Source organism: Camponotus floridanus, unplaced genomic scaffold (assembly GCF_003227725.1).
Source record: "Camponotus floridanus strain SB8 unplaced genomic scaffold, Cflo_v7.5 scaffold93, whole genome shotgun sequence".
Lineage (NCBI taxonomy): Eukaryota > Metazoa > Arthropoda > Insecta > Hymenoptera > Formicidae > Camponotus > Camponotus floridanus.
In genome coordinates this window covers 738,191-756,616 of record NW_020229864.1, presented here as the reverse complement: position 1 = coordinate 756,616, position 18,426 = coordinate 738,191, and the positions used below count along the sequence as shown (strand labels likewise).

The 18,426-nt window shown below is 30.7% G+C and overlaps 1 protein-coding gene across 11 annotated transcripts in view; it reads left to right on the top strand.

Annotated features, from left to right (window-relative positions):
- Positions 1-18,426, top strand: part of LOC105251161 — a 175,130-nt gene that overhangs the window by 8,820 nt on the left and 147,884 nt on the right. The window contains exon 1 of one of the 11 annotated variants that reach the window (XM_025414990.1): positions 14,226-14,448. The exons of the other annotated variants lie outside the window; for them this stretch is intronic. The gene's annotated coding sequence lies outside the window, so the exon portion shown is untranslated. Of the gene's footprint in view, positions 1-14,225; positions 14,449-18,426 lie in introns of those variants that run through there. 11 annotated transcript variants of the gene reach the window in all.

Genomic DNA, 18,426 nt, shown 5'->3' with positions numbered 1-18,426 from the left:
TGCTCGAGTACGAACGATACTTGACGAAGTCACCCGACGAACATACCTCTTGTCATCTCCATCTTTGTTTTTGTCCTTTCGTCGCTTTTTTCTTTTTTTCCTTACTATCATTATCATTGTTAGACATTATCATCATCGTTATCGTTTCATTTTTTTATATCAAAAAATTTAATACAAAAAAGTGAATTTATAAAGAAAATGAAATTATACACACACACACACACACACACACACACACACACACACACACACACACACACACACACGTTTTTCATTATAAAAATATATACACTATATAAGAATTTTATAAAAGTCATTATAAAATTCTTATATAATTCTGTAATTATTTGCGTTACATTATGATGTGTTACATTATGGATGTGTTACATGCTAATAATAAGAAATATTAAAAAACTTTTTAACAATTTATATTATCTAAAAATATTTACGGATATCACAAAATAAAACATCAATTTTCGAGAAAATTTATTCTAATATTCAATTCTTATTCGTATTTACTTTTGCATTTTAACAAAATTTCTAATAATTTAAGAAAACTATTAAAAAATATTTTTATATATTATTTTATATATTATATAAAAATATTTATATATTTATATATTATTTGAAGAAACATCACATTGATTTTTTTTACTCAGATTTTTTCTTAGAATTTATATAGAACCATAAATCTCATGAAATCTAACGAATAATGATAAAGAAATTTTCGCAGGGTAAGATGAGATTTAAAATAATTTTTTTAATTTGATATTAGAACTATTAGTTAATTTCTCAATAATTATAAAAACATTGAAAGTAAAACTAAAATTCTTAATTTTTTAAAAGTTTTTAAATAATAACCTTCACACACTTCTTGTCTTGTATTATATTTCTTTATTTCTATATTTAAAATTGAATTTTTTAATGCTTGTTATTTTATTTGCAAAGTATTGATAATTTTTGCATTTATTTTTCTCTCGTATATTTTATGTTTTGTTATGAATTTAATTGTAACTTTACTTTGTATGTTACTTTGTTTTTAAGCTTACATGCTTTTGAGTCTTTATATTACATATATATATATATACATATATATACATATATACATATATATACATATATACATATATATACATATATATGTATATATATATATATATATATATATAATTTATTTATACATGTATTCATACATGTTATATATATATATATATATATATATATATATATATGTATATATATATATATAATTTATTTATACATGTATTTATACATGTTATATATACATATATATATATATATATATACATACATACATATATATATATATATATATATATATATATATATAAAGTAAGAAACGTTAAAAAATTTTTTAGCAATTTCTATCATCTGAAAATATTTCCAGAAACATTCACAAAATAAAACATCGATTTTCAAAGAATTTATCTAATATTCAAGTATTTACTTTATAGTTTTATATAAATTCTAAAAAAAATTTTGGTAAAAAAAATCAATATAGTATTTCTTCAAATAATATATAAATATAAATATAATATAAATATGTTTACAAATGTTTTTTAATAGTTTTCTTATATTAGAAATTAGTTTTGTTATTAGGAATTTTTTTTAAATGTAAAAGTAAATATGAGAATTGAATATTAGAATAAATTCTCTTGAAAATTGGTATTTTATCTTGTGATATTCGTAAAGTATTTTCAGATAATGTAAATTGTTCAAAAGTGTTTTTCAATATTTCTTATTATTAGAACTTATAATACAATCAAAAAAATTATAGAATTATAGAATATAAGAACTATTTCATAATAAGGCTTTGAATACTATATGAATTATCTCGGTATTTTTATAATAATATTTATTTGTCATTAAACATATAATATATATACATATATCAACAACAGGAATTTTTAGTACTATAAATCTATAGACCTATAAATTTTCCAGAATAATAAAATAGAATTATAGAAAAGTTTCGCAGAAAAAATTAAGATAATACATAAAATTATTTAGGGTATAATACGTAAATTTTTCAGGGCGATTTAATTTGTCTTGAAGTAATTTTTTTATGATTCATCATTTTTTAAAAGCATCTAAACAATATCAACTTTATATATACACATACACATAGAGATGGCAAGAATGAAATATATTATTATGTTTATTGAAAAAATAAAAGCATCTCTTTTTAATAATTATTGCTTTTAATGATCATAGATAAATATGAAACTTTTTTGTACGATGATAATTGACGATTTTTGTATTTTTTCATATAAAAATTTGTGTTTCACACAATATATCACATTAACGCACTGTATCGTACTATTATTGTAACGGCTACTACTTAAGCAAGACAATATTACAGCTGGTTTATTATCACAGTGTCAGCCCTTTAGCGACAATTAGACCATAATTAATTGATCATAAAGAGCAGCCAACGAGATTATTAAGGTTAATAACGGTAGTTTCGGAGCACAATATGATATGCAAGTTTTTTACAAATATAATCTTTGCTTTATTATAATTCTGTACGAAGAATTATAAAAAGCAATTCATATGGAAAATCAGGATGTTTAATCTCTAAAACATGAGAAACATGAAAAATTGGAATTCTTATGGAATTTTGTGAGGATTCAAAGAATTTTCTAAAAAATTCTCTCTTTAATAATTTTATTTTTATATTTCAAGCAATCTGCAATTCGCTCCGATAAATCAAAATAAATAAATATTTTATCTATTTTTTTTTATTTGTTCAATGTCTCAACAAAATATTCAATATGCAGTACATATTCTTTATTGTAATTTTTAATGATTAAAAAATGAAAATGTTATGCAAGTGACATGTTTATCTTGCGAAAATTATTTAACTTTCTCAATACATTTGTAAATCTAGCATTTGAACCGTAAATGTTTCTGTGTTTTTCCTGTATGAGTGAAAAATGTTAAAAAAGAAAATGAAAAAATTTATTTTGAAAAGTTACATTAGAGAGAAGTCTTTAAAATATATTCTCTTTATCTAGAATTTCATACAAGAATATCTGAAGATCAGAAAATTTCAGGACTTTTTTTTACAAGTTTTAAATAGTTTTACAAATTTTGAAATATTTTTGAGTTTTGGACAATGATCATGTAACTATTTCTCTAGAACGAAAAGTTAAAAATTTTGTCCTGATTGGGGTGAATCTCTCTCTTATTGAAATGATAGAAAATTGGTAAAAATTTACTTTAGGTTACACAGCTCGAAAATTTTTTATTTTTCATATATTGTAGAGAGTTCATTCCTAAGTAACACATCATTGGAATTTTATGGCGGTCCCTCTTCGTTTCTGAGATATGCAATTTTGAAATTTTATACTTACTTGTATTATCTTTTTCCTTATATCCTAAATGCAGTAGGTATAAAAAGTATTCGTATACTAGGAATTTTTACAAAAAATGGATTATTTTTCTGTGTAACAATAAATAATAGACAAATAATTATTTGTTTATATTATAAATTCTTCTTTTCTTAATAACATTAAAAAAACTCATAAATTATAACATTTTATATTTCAAAACAATAAAATAACAAAATATAACGATTTTTGAAGTATTCGTACAAAAAGTATTCGTACTATGATATCAATAGTTGCTTTCCATTTACACTGAAACTCAGTTAATTCTCACTTGTGACGTCATAACTCAGTTGAATGCACGTTCCTTTTTATTTTGCTAAGTGAGATTCAACTGAGTTTTTACGTAAAATCTGCACAAGTTTGAGAGCGTGTGCTTTACTGAGTTTTATGATCTCACAATTAAAAGTGAGATTAAGAACTTGTGTCCTGTTGGAACCTTAAATCATATCAAACATTTATGCAAGTTAACGATGACGTCATTATCTGAGTATAACATACTCACATAATTTTAGACTCAGTATCACTTGTGTGAAAATGGAAAGCAACTAATGACTGATCTTAGGTAGGGAACATAGTTTGTATGTTTGTTTACTTTGTTTTGATTGACCTCAGCCTTATGTATTGATGTAAAATTTCATAGTTTCATTTAGTCATTGTTTTCTGTTTTGTAAAAATGGATCGAAAAGGAAGCAAGAAAGAAAGAAAAATTATTATTAGGCTGCACAATCAATGTAAAAGTCTTGCGCAAATTTCGAAGATTGTTGGTCGAGCCCGTTCAACGATTCAATTTATTATTGATTGATTTTGTACACAGAAAACCGTAAAAAATGCGCCCAGAAGTGGTCGACCACACATTCTTTCAAAGACCGATGAAAGATTTATCGTGCGTCTTATCAAAAAAGATCTCATAATTTCGGCTGCGACGATTGTGACTATAATGAAAAAACAAAGTATACATGTTTCAATCAAGTACTGTTCAGCATATGTTGCTCAAGAACGGTTATCACGGTTGAGTAATAAGAAAGAAATTTTGGGTCAACGAGATTAATTGGAAAAAATGATTAACCGGAAAAAACGACTCAATTCGAAAAAATATGTCAATAAGGATAGTGATTTTTGGAATAAAGTCATATTTTCAGATGAGAATAAATTTAATATTCTTGGTTCGAATTGAAGACGCACAAAAAAAATTGTGAATTAAATGCGGATAATATATAATAATTTGTTACTTACTGTGAAACACGACGGTGGTTCAGTAATGGTGTGGGGCTGTATGAGTACTGGAGAGGTTGGAAAATTACATTTTATTGAAGGTACAATGAATCACAAAATGTATATTGACATTTTGAAAAATAATCTAGCCGTCAGTGCGGAAAAACTTGGACTCGAAAATAAATTCATCTTTTAACAGGACAACGACCCGAAGCATACAGCCTATAATATCAAAAATTGGCTGTTATATAATGTACCTCAACAATTACATACTTCTCCACAATCACCGGACTTGAACATTTCCCATTGAACATTTGTGGAGTATTCTTGAAAATGCAGTGAGAAAAAGACAAGCATTGAATCGTGCAGAGTTTATTAAAATTTTATAACAAGAATGGGGTGAAATTTCACCTGCCATTACAAAAAATCTTGTTAATTCGATGCCAAGAAGACTGCAGTGATCGACTCTAAGGGATACCCGACAAAGTATTAATTTTGTTTCTATTATTCAACAATTAGAGTGTACGAATACTTTTTGTACTTTCGAAAATCGCTATATTTTGTTATTTTATTGTTTTGAAATATAATATGTTATAATTTATGAATTTTTTTTGAAATGTTATTAAGAAAAGAAGAATTTATAATATAAACAAATAATTATTTGTTTATTATTTATTGTTACACAGAAATAAATCATTTTTTGTGAAAATTCCTAGTGTATGAATACTTTTTACCCCCTGTATGTTTATATTTTTTTGTTTTCATTTACCAAGATCATTTTTTTGAATAACTTTCAGAAGGTTTGAGCCGCTTGTTATTTATTAAATGGTTATTAATGAGAACAGTTTTACGAATAGAACATAATTTTACGACATCATATATATTTAAGAAGAAATATATTTAATGGAATATATATTTGTATGTAATTTTGCTTCGTCTTGCAAAGTACATGTGTAGATATCGTGGGATCCGTTCTCTCTACGAGAGGGAGCTCCACTTTCGGAAGATATAACCTAATCCAACTTGTTTTTCAACATTGCAAATTTATATGGAAAGAGTGTTTACATTTGTTTGTTTACATTTACTCTTTAAATAAACGGGGGAGGGGTGGAGCCTTCAAAAAAGACTAACTTAACCCAACTATTTGATGTATGAAATACATCTCGCTTCACATAGTTTATATAGCTTTGCATAAGTTTGCAACTTTCTGTGCGAAGTCAAGTATATCCCACACTTCCCAGACACGAGTTGGGCTAGGTTATATCGGCCGGAAGTGAAGCTCCCCTGTAGGGAGAGCGGAACCCACGGAATCCACATGTACTTTGCAAAACGATTAAAAACGATAATATAATTATTAAGGCATATGAAAGATAATGAGTATTATATATTAATGTTATTTCTGATATTTAACTTTATAATAAGTACAAACTAATAACATCTGTTTTTACTTTTGCACGTATCACATTTATTTTATTTTATTTTAAAATTTATAAAATATATCAATTTATAAAATTATTGGGGTAAGGGAGAAGGAGGGAGGAGGAGGAGGAGGAGAAGGAGGAGGAGAGAGAGAGAGAGAGAGAGAGAGAGAGAGAGAGAGAGAGATTGATTGATTGATTGATTGATTGATTGATTGATTGATTGATTGATTGATTGATTGATTGATTGATTGATTGATCTTTATTAGCTTTCTCAGATGTTTGCAATATACAATTTTAGATTACATTACATTAAATAACATTAAATAAAATATAATCCTTTAACATTCGCTTAACGGTTTGATCCTTTCACAATGTTTCATTTCGTCTAAAAAACTTTATATAATTTTACTTCTTCATAAAACATACTCTTTTGCGCACTACTTGTTCTGCGAAATTGTATCGCAATACTCCGGCCTGTTGCGTTTGTCTTTCACTTACATTTCCTACTATTTCTAGTCTATTTCTTAGCTGCTCTGTCAGCAAATTCCTTACAATCTTAAAAATCTTAAAAATAAATAAACATGTTATAATATAGCCTCTGTCTTACAGACATGAACTGCAACGCTTGCAGCATATGTTCCACTTTGGTATATCTATCACATTGTAATATAACTTTCATTGTCCGATTTTATGCTACTTGCAATTTATCCAGCTGTGTCTCTTATATCCATTAACAACGTCGCACAATTTTTGAAGTGAGGTGCTATGATTGCTTTATATATCTAGTATATGCCGATATACAATTTCCTATTCTATTTAAAAAAACTCGTCTTTTTTCCTATCTTTTTTAATATATATAGTCACTATGATCTTTAAATAAATAAAATAATGAAGTTTATCATCAATAATTATTCCTAGGTATTTCATTATCTATACTCGCTCTATCTCAGTCCCATCTAAGCATTTCAATACAATATTTTTTTTCAGATCCTTTCTTACACTCCTAACTATCATATATTTCGTTTTTTCGGCATTCATTTTTAACTTATTTATATTCATCCATTTTTCTACTATATTGAACACCATATTCATTTTTGACTACTCACTACTTTCCAGCTACATATATTAATATATCATTCGCAAATATTTTTATACTACATCCTTCAGGGAAAATTTTAATTATATCATTAATACAATAAATAATAAGGGTCCCAGTACAGATCCTTGTGCACTCCATACTCAGTGACAATTAATTTAGACTATTTATCGTTGAAACGAATCTACTGTTATTCTATTATTCTTTTATTCTATTGTTCTATTATTTAAGTATGATTTTAACCATTCTAAAACCATCCATCTAATTCTATATTGATATAATTTTTCTATTAATCTTTCTCTATCTATAGTTTTAAAAGCTCTCTTAAGATCCTTAAATATTACTCCAACCATTTTTCCTTCGCTAACTATTAATTTCCATTCAACAACAGTTTGAATTGCTGTTTCACACACGAAACTGTTTTCTAAAACCTGATTGATGTTCTGTTATAATACTATTAGATTCCAGATACATTTTAATTTGCTTCTTTACCACTAATTCTAACACTTTTTCATATATTGATAGCATAGGTTAATAGATCTATTTATTTGCTTTTTTAGCTTTTTCTATTTTTGAAATCGGTATTATCATTGATTTTTCAATTCTCTGGACAGCAACCTTCTCTCAAAGAATTATTTATTACTTCAACAAATTCTTCTTTTATTACATTAAATGTTGACTTTAATATAGCGCTAGTTATTCCTTCTTTAGTCCTTTTCTTTTTTGGCAATCTCATAACAATTTTCTCTAAATCCCCTACATTAATCATCTCAAAGTTTTCTATAATTCCTGTATTTTCAATAATATAAATAATTGTTCTACCTGTATCCCTTATCGTATAGACTTATCAATATTTATAGATTTTACTATGTTACTAATACTTTATACGTAAAATATGTTAAATTTATCAGCTATATTACATCCGTTAATGCCATCTACTATTTCAAAATCTATATTATCTATATCTTTTGTACTCCTTTTGTACTCCTTGATTTACCTTTAATTAATTCTTTCAAGGTTTTCCACATTTTCGTAGGGTTTTCTTTATTACTATCTATTATATTTTCATAGTATTCCTTCTTCTTTTCTCTGATTAATTTAACTACTGCATTTCTTTCAGAACTGCATTTCTTTCTAAACTGCAACCAGTTCTGTTCCAAATCATCGTACTGCCTTATACGTTATTAATATGTTATTAATACGTTTCATTCTTTTTATTTGCTGCTCTTTTATATCATCTGAAAACTATTATTTCTCTTCCCAAACTTTTGGAATTCTAAACTTTTTCTTAGGTGTTATAATGTCGAACGCCTCTACTATGCTATTAACAAATTTTTTCGCTCTCCTATTTACTTCCAAATTTTGACTTTGCCCTATTTTGTTTTCCACTAGACTAATAAATTCATCTATACTAAATTTACTATAGTCTCTGGCATTAAATTCTCTATACTTACTTTCAATTTTATTCGAATATAAATAAAACGATTTTTAGCCACGCATAATCTGTTATTTTATGTTCATGAATTACTTGTAATTGCATTTTATTATTAGTAAAAAGTAGATCTATAATTGTTTAACCCTTTATGACTCTCGTCAGTTTATTAACATATTGTTTCATACTTAAACTCAACATTAGATTTTGCAATTTCTTTGTATAAAACGAGTCTAAAGTCTGTATTAAAATCTCTCAATACCATATAATCTCCTTTTATTGTTAATTCTTCTACTACATCCTTTAAAAATTTAACAAAATTACCGTGTGCACTCGGTGAATGACACACTATCATTATCGTACTTTTATACAATTTTTTTTTTATTTCCATTGCACATCAACAATTCGAAATCACTTTTTTCGTCAATAATATTTCATACTTAACATATTGGGTTGCCCGAAAAGTAATTGCCGATTTTGAATTTCTTTCAGTTTATGTGGTACCCAAATATCAAGCTTTTTAACAAGTCCAAGACGTTTTATATGATCGTGGATTGTTGATTTCGGTATTTTCAACTTCTCTCCAATCTCTCGCTCAGTTACATGACGATCCAATTCGATTATGGCTTTGATTTGCTCATCATCAGCATTCATTGGCCGACCTGAACGTTGCTCATCTTTGAGCGAAAAATCTCCAGAACGAAACTTATCAAACCAATTTCGGCACTGTCTTTCTTTTAAGGTTTCCTCACCATACACATCACGTAACTTTTTAGCAGCCTGTGCTGCGTTTTTTCCTTTACGGAAATAAAAAAGCAAAATATTACGAAAATGCTCGTTTTTGGACTCCATACTAAAACTAACGCCAAACTAACAATTTTCAACAAAAACACGTCCAATTTGCTTCTAAAGTAAACTAAAAGTGACAGTTGACAAACGTCAGAAGAAAACAAAACACAACATTGACATAAGACATTCACAAATACCATCAAAGCCATCTATGCGTGAAATCGGCAATTACTTTTCGGGCAACCCAATAGTATCTTACATATAAAATTGCTCCTTCTGTATTTCTATTTTCTGCATCACATCTAATTATACTATGATTCGGTCCATTCACCTGAATATCTTCAATTTTAGCAGTCAATCTTGTTTCAGATAATGCTACAATTGCAAGATTCAATCTCTAATCTGATGCTGTATCTCTTTATGCGCTAACAGACTTTGTTCATTTGTATATAATATTAACTCTTCTTTTTTTCTATGATTGCTATTTTGTATCCTCCCAGCCGGCTCTCATCTTCTCTTTCTGTATCGCCTTCCTGAATGTTGGACATTTCGGATCAAGCGCATTGTGTTCATCACTTATCTCCAAGTTGTATGCTTGAATTTTAAATATACAGTTTACGCATCTCTTCTTTATTTCTCTGCATTAAAATGCTCTATGCTTTCCGGAACATTTGTGGCATGTTTTATCTCAAATACAATTTTTTGCGATATGAAAATAACTCCAGCATTTAAAACATCCTTTAACATTAATATGATTAAACATAGGGCAGTTATTCCATCCTACACTTAGTTTTCCTTTACTTAATATTAATTCATGTGTTTTTTTTATATTAATTCATCTGTTTTAATTATTACAGAATCTTCTTCCTTTCCTCTTTTTCCGGATTTACTATATTGTCATTTTTCTTCTCTTTAATTATTCTCTTTACAATTCTCACTTGAAGTCTTTCATTTGCCATTTTATTTTGCTTTTTAATTGTATCTATTAAATTATCATCATTCAATTTTATTTCCTCTTCACTCATATTGACAATTTTTATCTTCGGTTTTATTTGCGGTGACTCCGTAATCTTGAAATTCTCAACCAACTTGGCTTGTACTGTAGTCTTTAATTTTTCCATCTCCTCTTCTGTCTCACAATCCAGAATGACTATTCCTTCGCTTCCTTTTCTTTGTTATTCCCATAGATATGTCCTTGATATCTACTTTTTCTTTTACCATTTTTTTGTAGCTTCACTTTCCTGTTGCATCTTAGATTTAATAATTATAATATTTTCTTTTTTCTTCTCTTTCACTGCTTCACTATAGCTTCTTTGTGTTCTTTCAAGGGGAGTGTTAGCGCTTGTATCATTCTTTTAAAATCTATCATCCACTCTTGTTTAATATTTCCCAATTCTTCTTGTACTACTTCCTTAGTCAGCATCTTAACTTCTTTTTTGCATGCTACTTCATCTTTCATTTTTTTTCATTGTTCTTACAATCCAATCTATTTTTATTTCAATACTCGAAGATCCACTTGTCGTTTTGCTTCCGCCTGATATTGTAATCGATGATATTCAAATCTCGTAGATCCTGTTGAACCCTGTCTATCTCTGAAGTTTCCCGATGATGATGTTGTCTTCTTTGTGTTTGCTTCCTTATCACTTTCAATCATAAATTTCTCAAACGAGCCTTGGCATGACACAGATTCATAGTTTTTATTATAAATTTTATATTTACTTACCCATTCCGGATGGTAAAAAAGTTTAATACATTTTTTATAATGTCATTACTTGACTTTTTATTGCCCTCTTACATGCCGAGCATCGACATTTAACATATTCATTGTCCATATCGACCAAAATCACTAATCAACGTGACCGATCATTCACTTATGTGTCCACCTTCCACACGCACTTTTGTCATCTTTAATGTCTACCTGTCAAGACTTCAATATTTCGTCCCGAGAAAAAAAAAACGTTAATTATTTAGTTTAAGGGAGCCATTTCGGATAACCTTGACTTTAACATATATTGTCAAGGTGATGACTCTGAGTAACATTTAAAAGGTTTTAGTTGGCGCTCATTGTTTATTTAAAAGTTATAAACAAAAGAAGTTTTATAAATGGAACATATTTTTCGGATACCGTGTATACAGGGTGTTGAAAAATTAAGTGCCATAAATTTGTGTGATGAAAGAAGGAATCAATATAAGCATTTTAAGTATAGGAACCGTGGGTCGGCGACGCTTAGTTACGGCATGACAAGGGTTTAATTAAATTGTCACAATGTCTGCAATACAATGATTTTATTCGGTTAATTTTAGATGTTTATAATAAATGTTCGAAATTACGACCGTCAACGTTCCGACAAAAATCAGAACGACGGAGCAATGATTCCCGCGTTCTTTGGAATATTCCAGGAGTTTGTCGGATAGTTTCAGACGCCTCAACGATACGAGCGACCAGATCCTCCTCGGATTCAACCGGTTCGGAATAAATCATATTTTTCATCGCACCCCAGAAGTAGAAATCGAGAGGCGTCAAATCTGGTGACCTTGCAGGCCACGCCACAGGTCCACCCCGTCCGATCCATCTGTTGCCAAAAGTCTCTGTCAGATGATTGCGTGCTTCAGCCGTAAAGTCGTTCTGATTTTTGTCGGAACGTTGGCGATCGTAATTTCGAACATTTATTATAAACATCTAAAATTAACCGAATAAAATCATTGTATTGCAGACATTGTGACAATTTAATTAAACCCTTGTCATGCCGTAACTAAGCGTCGCCGACCCACGGTTCCTATACTTAAAATGCTTATATTGATTCCTTCTTTCATCACACAAATTTATGGCACTTAATTTTTCAACACCCTGTATATATTATAACATGTATCCGTACCAGCAGAAATGGTGTCCTGGTATGTATATGTGGACGGTCGACATCACACGTGAAGCGTGCACGTACGCGATCAAGAATTTATTCTTCATTAAATTTTATCTTTTTATATAATTTAATTATTTAATTTAATAGAATGAATGCCGCATGAACTTTTAATGCGGTTAAGCCGCATTTCTTAAAGAAAGAAAAGAACAGTATGTATATCTTGATAATAGAGCGCACGAGACACATATAGAAACAGCGCGGTGTCCCGCGCGGTATATAGCTGTCTGGCTTGCACTTTCGTTTGAGCGTTGAGTAAGAAAGACGGCTATCGGACACCTCTAACTCAGTATCACGTCTTGTAATGCTTTCTCTCTCGCTCTTGTGCCGTGTGCGAAGGACGCAACATCGGAATGCCCTCCACTACTCTACCCCTACTTTCTCTTTCGCTGTCTGGCCCATGTACGGGAGCATAGAACTGGCTAATCAGGCAGCGCGGTAGTGACCAGTTCTACGCTCCCCTTGCTCCGCCTAAGAAAGAATCGTTGTCGCTTACTGTATATGCGCGCTCCGCTTGTGTGAGACTCACACTGTGAGTATGGCGTCAGTGACGCAACCACAGGGACACAAGCATGTCGGGACACCATTCCTGCCGGTGCATGTACATATTATATATATTATAGATTTATAACTTTCTATGCAAAGCGAGGTATACCCCATATCACACGGACATAAGTTAGGTTAGATTATATCTTCTGAAAGTGAAGTCTCCGCAGGAGGATGGAACATACTATGTCCACGCATGTATTTTTCAAGACGTTTACTTAAGCTTGACCTTCGTTAAGAGAATTTTCGTTAAATGAATTTTGTTTCATCGTAGAAAATACATACATAGATACAATATGTTCTGCTCCCCTATGGGGGGCTTCACTTTCAGAAAATACAACCTAACCCATGTCCGTGGTATGAGGTATATCTCGCTTAGCAGAGAAAGTTATAAATCTATGCAGTATTCTACGAATTTTTATGTTATAGTATGTTTTTCGGTAATAACTTTTATTTCGTAACTTCTATGATAAATGAAACATATTTTTTAAACATTGTTTACATATATAATCTATGTAAAACGAGGTATATCCCATACCACAGACATGGGTTGAGTTAGATTAAATTTCCCGGAAATGGAGTCCCCTGTAGGGGGCGAAACACTACACCCACGCATGTACTTTTCAAGATGAAGCGAAGTTCATCTATATTTAACCTTCGTTAAGAGTGAATTTTGCTTTTCTTTCGATAAATGTATTGAACTTATGAAATATTTTTGGTTTATAACTTTTTAATAAACAACGAGCGCGACTAAAATATTTTGAATGTTACTCAGGATCATCACATTGACAATATATGTCAAGATGATGATCCTGAGTAACATTCAAAGGTTATTTAGGTTATCGAGGTGGTTCCCGTAAGCTAAATAAATACCAAAAATACTTCGTACGTTCACAAAACTGCACATATCCTGGCTAGATAACACTCATGGCTAATCTCCGCTCATGAAGCTAAAACTTAAACTTTTTATCACTATCTTTATCTATTTATCCACTTAATAATTAAAACTTCTACTGAGTGATGATGGACACGTCCTCTCAATGGCAGAGAGAGAGTGAAAGAGAGGGGGGGGGGAATCAGCGCCTGATTGGTGAAGAGATATTTAATTTTGTTTACATAATTTATTTACTTAATAATAAACTTTTTAAAATATATAATTAAATATATTTTTAAACTTTTCAAAATATATAAATATATCGAAAAGACAGATTATAAAAAACTCATTGCAACTGTGAACTTATTATATTTGTACATAAATATTGTTTTATATATACAGATTTTATATATTACATTACTTACAAATATTACTATATATACAGAGTTTGGTATAATTTTGTGTGTGTGTGCGTGTGTGTGTGTGCGCGCGCGCGCGCGCGCGCCCCATCCGTCGTATATATAGAGAACCTTATCTATCATTTGCTGATCCTCCATTTTGAGTTCTTCACAATAATTAATAAGAAATTAGTTTAAAAAGGAATCAACCAATTCGTAAAAGTATTAGCGCACGGTGAGGAGAGATAGCTTATTGTTATTTATTACTAGGCGCGCGACAAAGTGGTGGGAAGCGCTCTTGAAAACAAGACCTGATGGCGGTGTGCGGCATTTCAGCGTTATATATTTAGTGAGTAAGCTCTGCCCATTGCTTCGCCGTGCGTTTTATCGAGTTACAGTGGGACGGCCTTTCTCGCCATACGCTTATACTCGCACGGATTGGCTGATTTTCTTTAATTAATTTTTCGTTAATTATGCAAATATCGCCAAACAGAGATCCTTCCTTCATAATTTGAGCCAATCTACCGTCACACTTCGAGACCGCGAAAAGTTTTTAGACACTCTGTATATACATATACAGTATCCTTCATAAATTTGAAAACACTCTATAAAAGTATACAATATAAAGAAAATAACTTTAATTTCTTTGATATTTACTGGATGCTATATCCTTCTTCTTGTAAAATAATAACCTTGATTCGCAATTCATATGGAATCTGGCACGTCGGAGCCATTTTTAATAATTGTAGTAATTTTCGTTACTTTTACAGAAATTAAAATCAAATTGCACTTAAATGAGTTCTTATCACTCTGATGCATGTTTTTAATGCGCGCAAATATTATAGGCATGCCACTACAGCATCTAATATTCCGTAGTAGCACTAATTGACACAGAATAAATCAACGCACGAAATTGAACTCCGAGCATTTGGTGCAGCGTAATAATTATTCATATTTTCGGCATAAACAGATGTCATATCGTCATTTAAACATCTTACAATATATTCATGTAAAAAAATCTGCACAAATTGCTGCCATGCGACTGTTAACCTGTAAAATGCAAGGTGTTTACAAATTTTTGGAACATTTTGTATGTGTGTGTGTGTGTGTGTGTGTGTGTGTGTGTGTGTGTGTGTGTGTGTGTGTGTGTACGTTAAGCTGAATATTTTATTTATTTTATTACATAATAAATAAAATACTCAGCAATTAACAATTACATTATTTTCTAAAAATTATGTGTTTTCTATACCCCAATTGATTTCTCTCATTATTTTGTACATAAAAGTATTAAGATAAGATAATCGAAAAATGAATATTTTACTAGATATTTTATGGTTTATGTAAAATTAAGATATTATTTTAAGTCTCATAACTCGAAAAGTACTCAATGAAAAAATACTTTATTATAGAGTTTTGGAAAGCTCTCGAGATAAGCTACAAGAATATATAATAAAAAATAAAGGGTTCTACTTAAAAAATTGAAGGACTTTCACGTGATCTTTAAACGACTTTTCAAGGTCAAATCAATGATACTATCTTATGGCTTCCTTAAAGCCATACAACTTTTGTCTGAAATATTTTTTCTAACTCTAAGTAATATCGAGATATTTGATTAATAAAAATAAAACGGGGCACCCTGTATATACACAGGACGGCTGAAAACTTTTCGCACATTCGAAATGTGCGAAGGTAGATTGACTTAAATTAAGAAAGAAGGTTTACTGTTTTGCGATATTTGCAATAATTAACGGAAAATTAATTAAAGAAGATAGACCAATGCGCATGGCTAGAAGTGCGTGGCGATGAAGACGGTCTCATTGTAACATAATGGCGCAGCGAAACGGTAATTGGGGACGGGAGGAGCGCGTTGCCATTATGTTACAATGAGACCGCCTTCATCGCCACGCACTTCTAACCACGCGCATTGGTCGATCTTCTTTAATTAATTTTTCATTAATTATTGCAAATATCGCAAAATAATGAAGGACTTTACTTCTTAATTTGAGCTAATATAACTTCACATTTCGGGATTGAAAAAAGTTATCAGACACCCTCTATATATAATAAAAAAACAAGGATTTATATTATTTAAATTATTTATTGTAAAATTGACATGAGACAGATGTCTATAAAAATATATATCACAAGATGGGCAAATTTGAATACATTTTGCAGGTATAATTTGTAAATTACATCGCTTTATTGTTAAGATCTCTTAAATTTTTGTATAAAAAATGTAAAAAATATAATTATAAAAAAAAGTTGACATTGCCACGACTCAAACTCTCCTCGGACGTATATAACAAAATATGACGCGCACGCTTTATTTTACCATTGCATTTTACGATTGTCGTAACTATAATAATTTAGTTAACGAACAACGTTTAAATAATTGCTATCTAATTCAATCTAACCTAATTAAATCTGCTTATGATTTAAACCAAATTTTAATTTTAAAGTTTTAAGATTAGAGTGAACTTCGCTTCATCTTGCATACGTGGACGCAAAGGATTCCGTCCTCTTTCCCTACAGAGGGACTCCATTTCCAGAAGATATACCTAAGACAAATTTACGTCAAAAATTTTAAGAAATTATTTTTCTTATAGAAACAAAGATTTTACTTTAATATTAATTTTCTGCTTCAATATTTATAAACCTGCATAAAAAGAAATCCCTCCTTGTATAACTGTTATTTTGACATATGCTGTCAAAACCAAATCTATTTCTGATTTAAAACTAAAATTTTATGATATACAGGGTGTCCGTCAATTTTCGACCTTGACGAAATAAGGAAGTAGATTGGCTCAAATTAAGAAGGAAGGACCTCTATTGTTTTGTGATTGTCGCAATAATTAACGAAAAATTAAATAAAGAAGATCGGCCAATCTGCGTAAGTAGAAGCGCGCGGCGACGAGAGTCGTCCCACTGTAATCTGATACTACGAGCGCGGCGAAGCGGTGGGCGGATTGCTCTCCGAGACATGATCGTGGTTTGCGATATACCGCGCCGAAAAATGACCCGTCCTTTTAGTGGCGAGAAAATGATGCGCTATCATTTCTTTGCGGTAAATAGCATGGTGCGCTTTTTTTATAGTGGTTTTCCCCATAGGTCTATTCCACTCTCAATTTGAAAATTATTCAAAATGCCATTACTATACGCTGAATATATCGTATATGTAAAAAATTAATTGTGACAGTACCTTTACAAAAATTAATCCGTGGTTGAAAATCCCTCGATAATGTATTGCACGTGTTGATAATGATACGATGATAAAATGCTTCAAGAATCCTTTCTTTATCTCGTACACGAAGGCGCACTGCTGGACCGGTTATCCCGATATTATGCACGACACTCAGTTTCACATAATTATTGCACAACACGTAAAATTGTACGGCCACTTGGTTTTCGTTCACGCCCAGGAAATGATTCCATGTAATTTGGGGCCGCATGATAAGTATTTTCTCCCGCCATTCCGTATGTCACAATCATATCCGTATATTCCTGTAGAGTATACTTCATTTTCGCTGTTAATTTACTACGCGAACACAAGATTTTTATTAAAACGTCTTAGCTCTCGCACGCTGTTGCCAGACTGCATACGCCAGCAGCACGCAATTACAGTTGAGCGGATATGTGAGTGAAGTGCGCAGGCGAACTCACACGTACGCTTACACTCACATGTCCGTTCAGCTGTAGTTGCGTGCTGCTGGCGTATGCAGTCTGGCGACAGCGTGCGAAAGCTAAGACGTTTTAATAAAAATCTTGTGTTCGCGTAGTAAATTAACAGCGAAAATGAAGTATACTCTACAGGAATATACGGATATGATTGTGACATACGGACTAGCGGGAGAAAATACTTATCGTGCGGCCGCAATTTATATGGAATCATTTCCCGGGCGTGCACGAAAACCAATTGCTGTGCCATACAATTGCTGTGCCATACAATTTTACGTGTTGTGCAATAATTATGTGAAACTGGGTGTCATGCATAATATCGGGATAACCGGTCCAGCAGTGCGCCTTCGTGTACGAGATGAAGAAAGGATTCTTGAAGCATTTTATCAACATATCATTATCAACGTGTGCAATACATTTTATCGAGGGATTCTCAAACACGGATTAATTTTTGTAAAGGTACTGTCATCATTAATTTTTTACATATACGATATATTCAGCGTATAGTAATGGCATTTTGAATAATTTTCAAATTGAGAGTGGAATAGACCTATGGGGAAAACCACTATAAAAAAAGCGCACTATGCTATCTACCGCAAGGTGGTGTGGAAATGGTAGCGCATCATTTTCTCGCCACTAAAAGGACGTCATT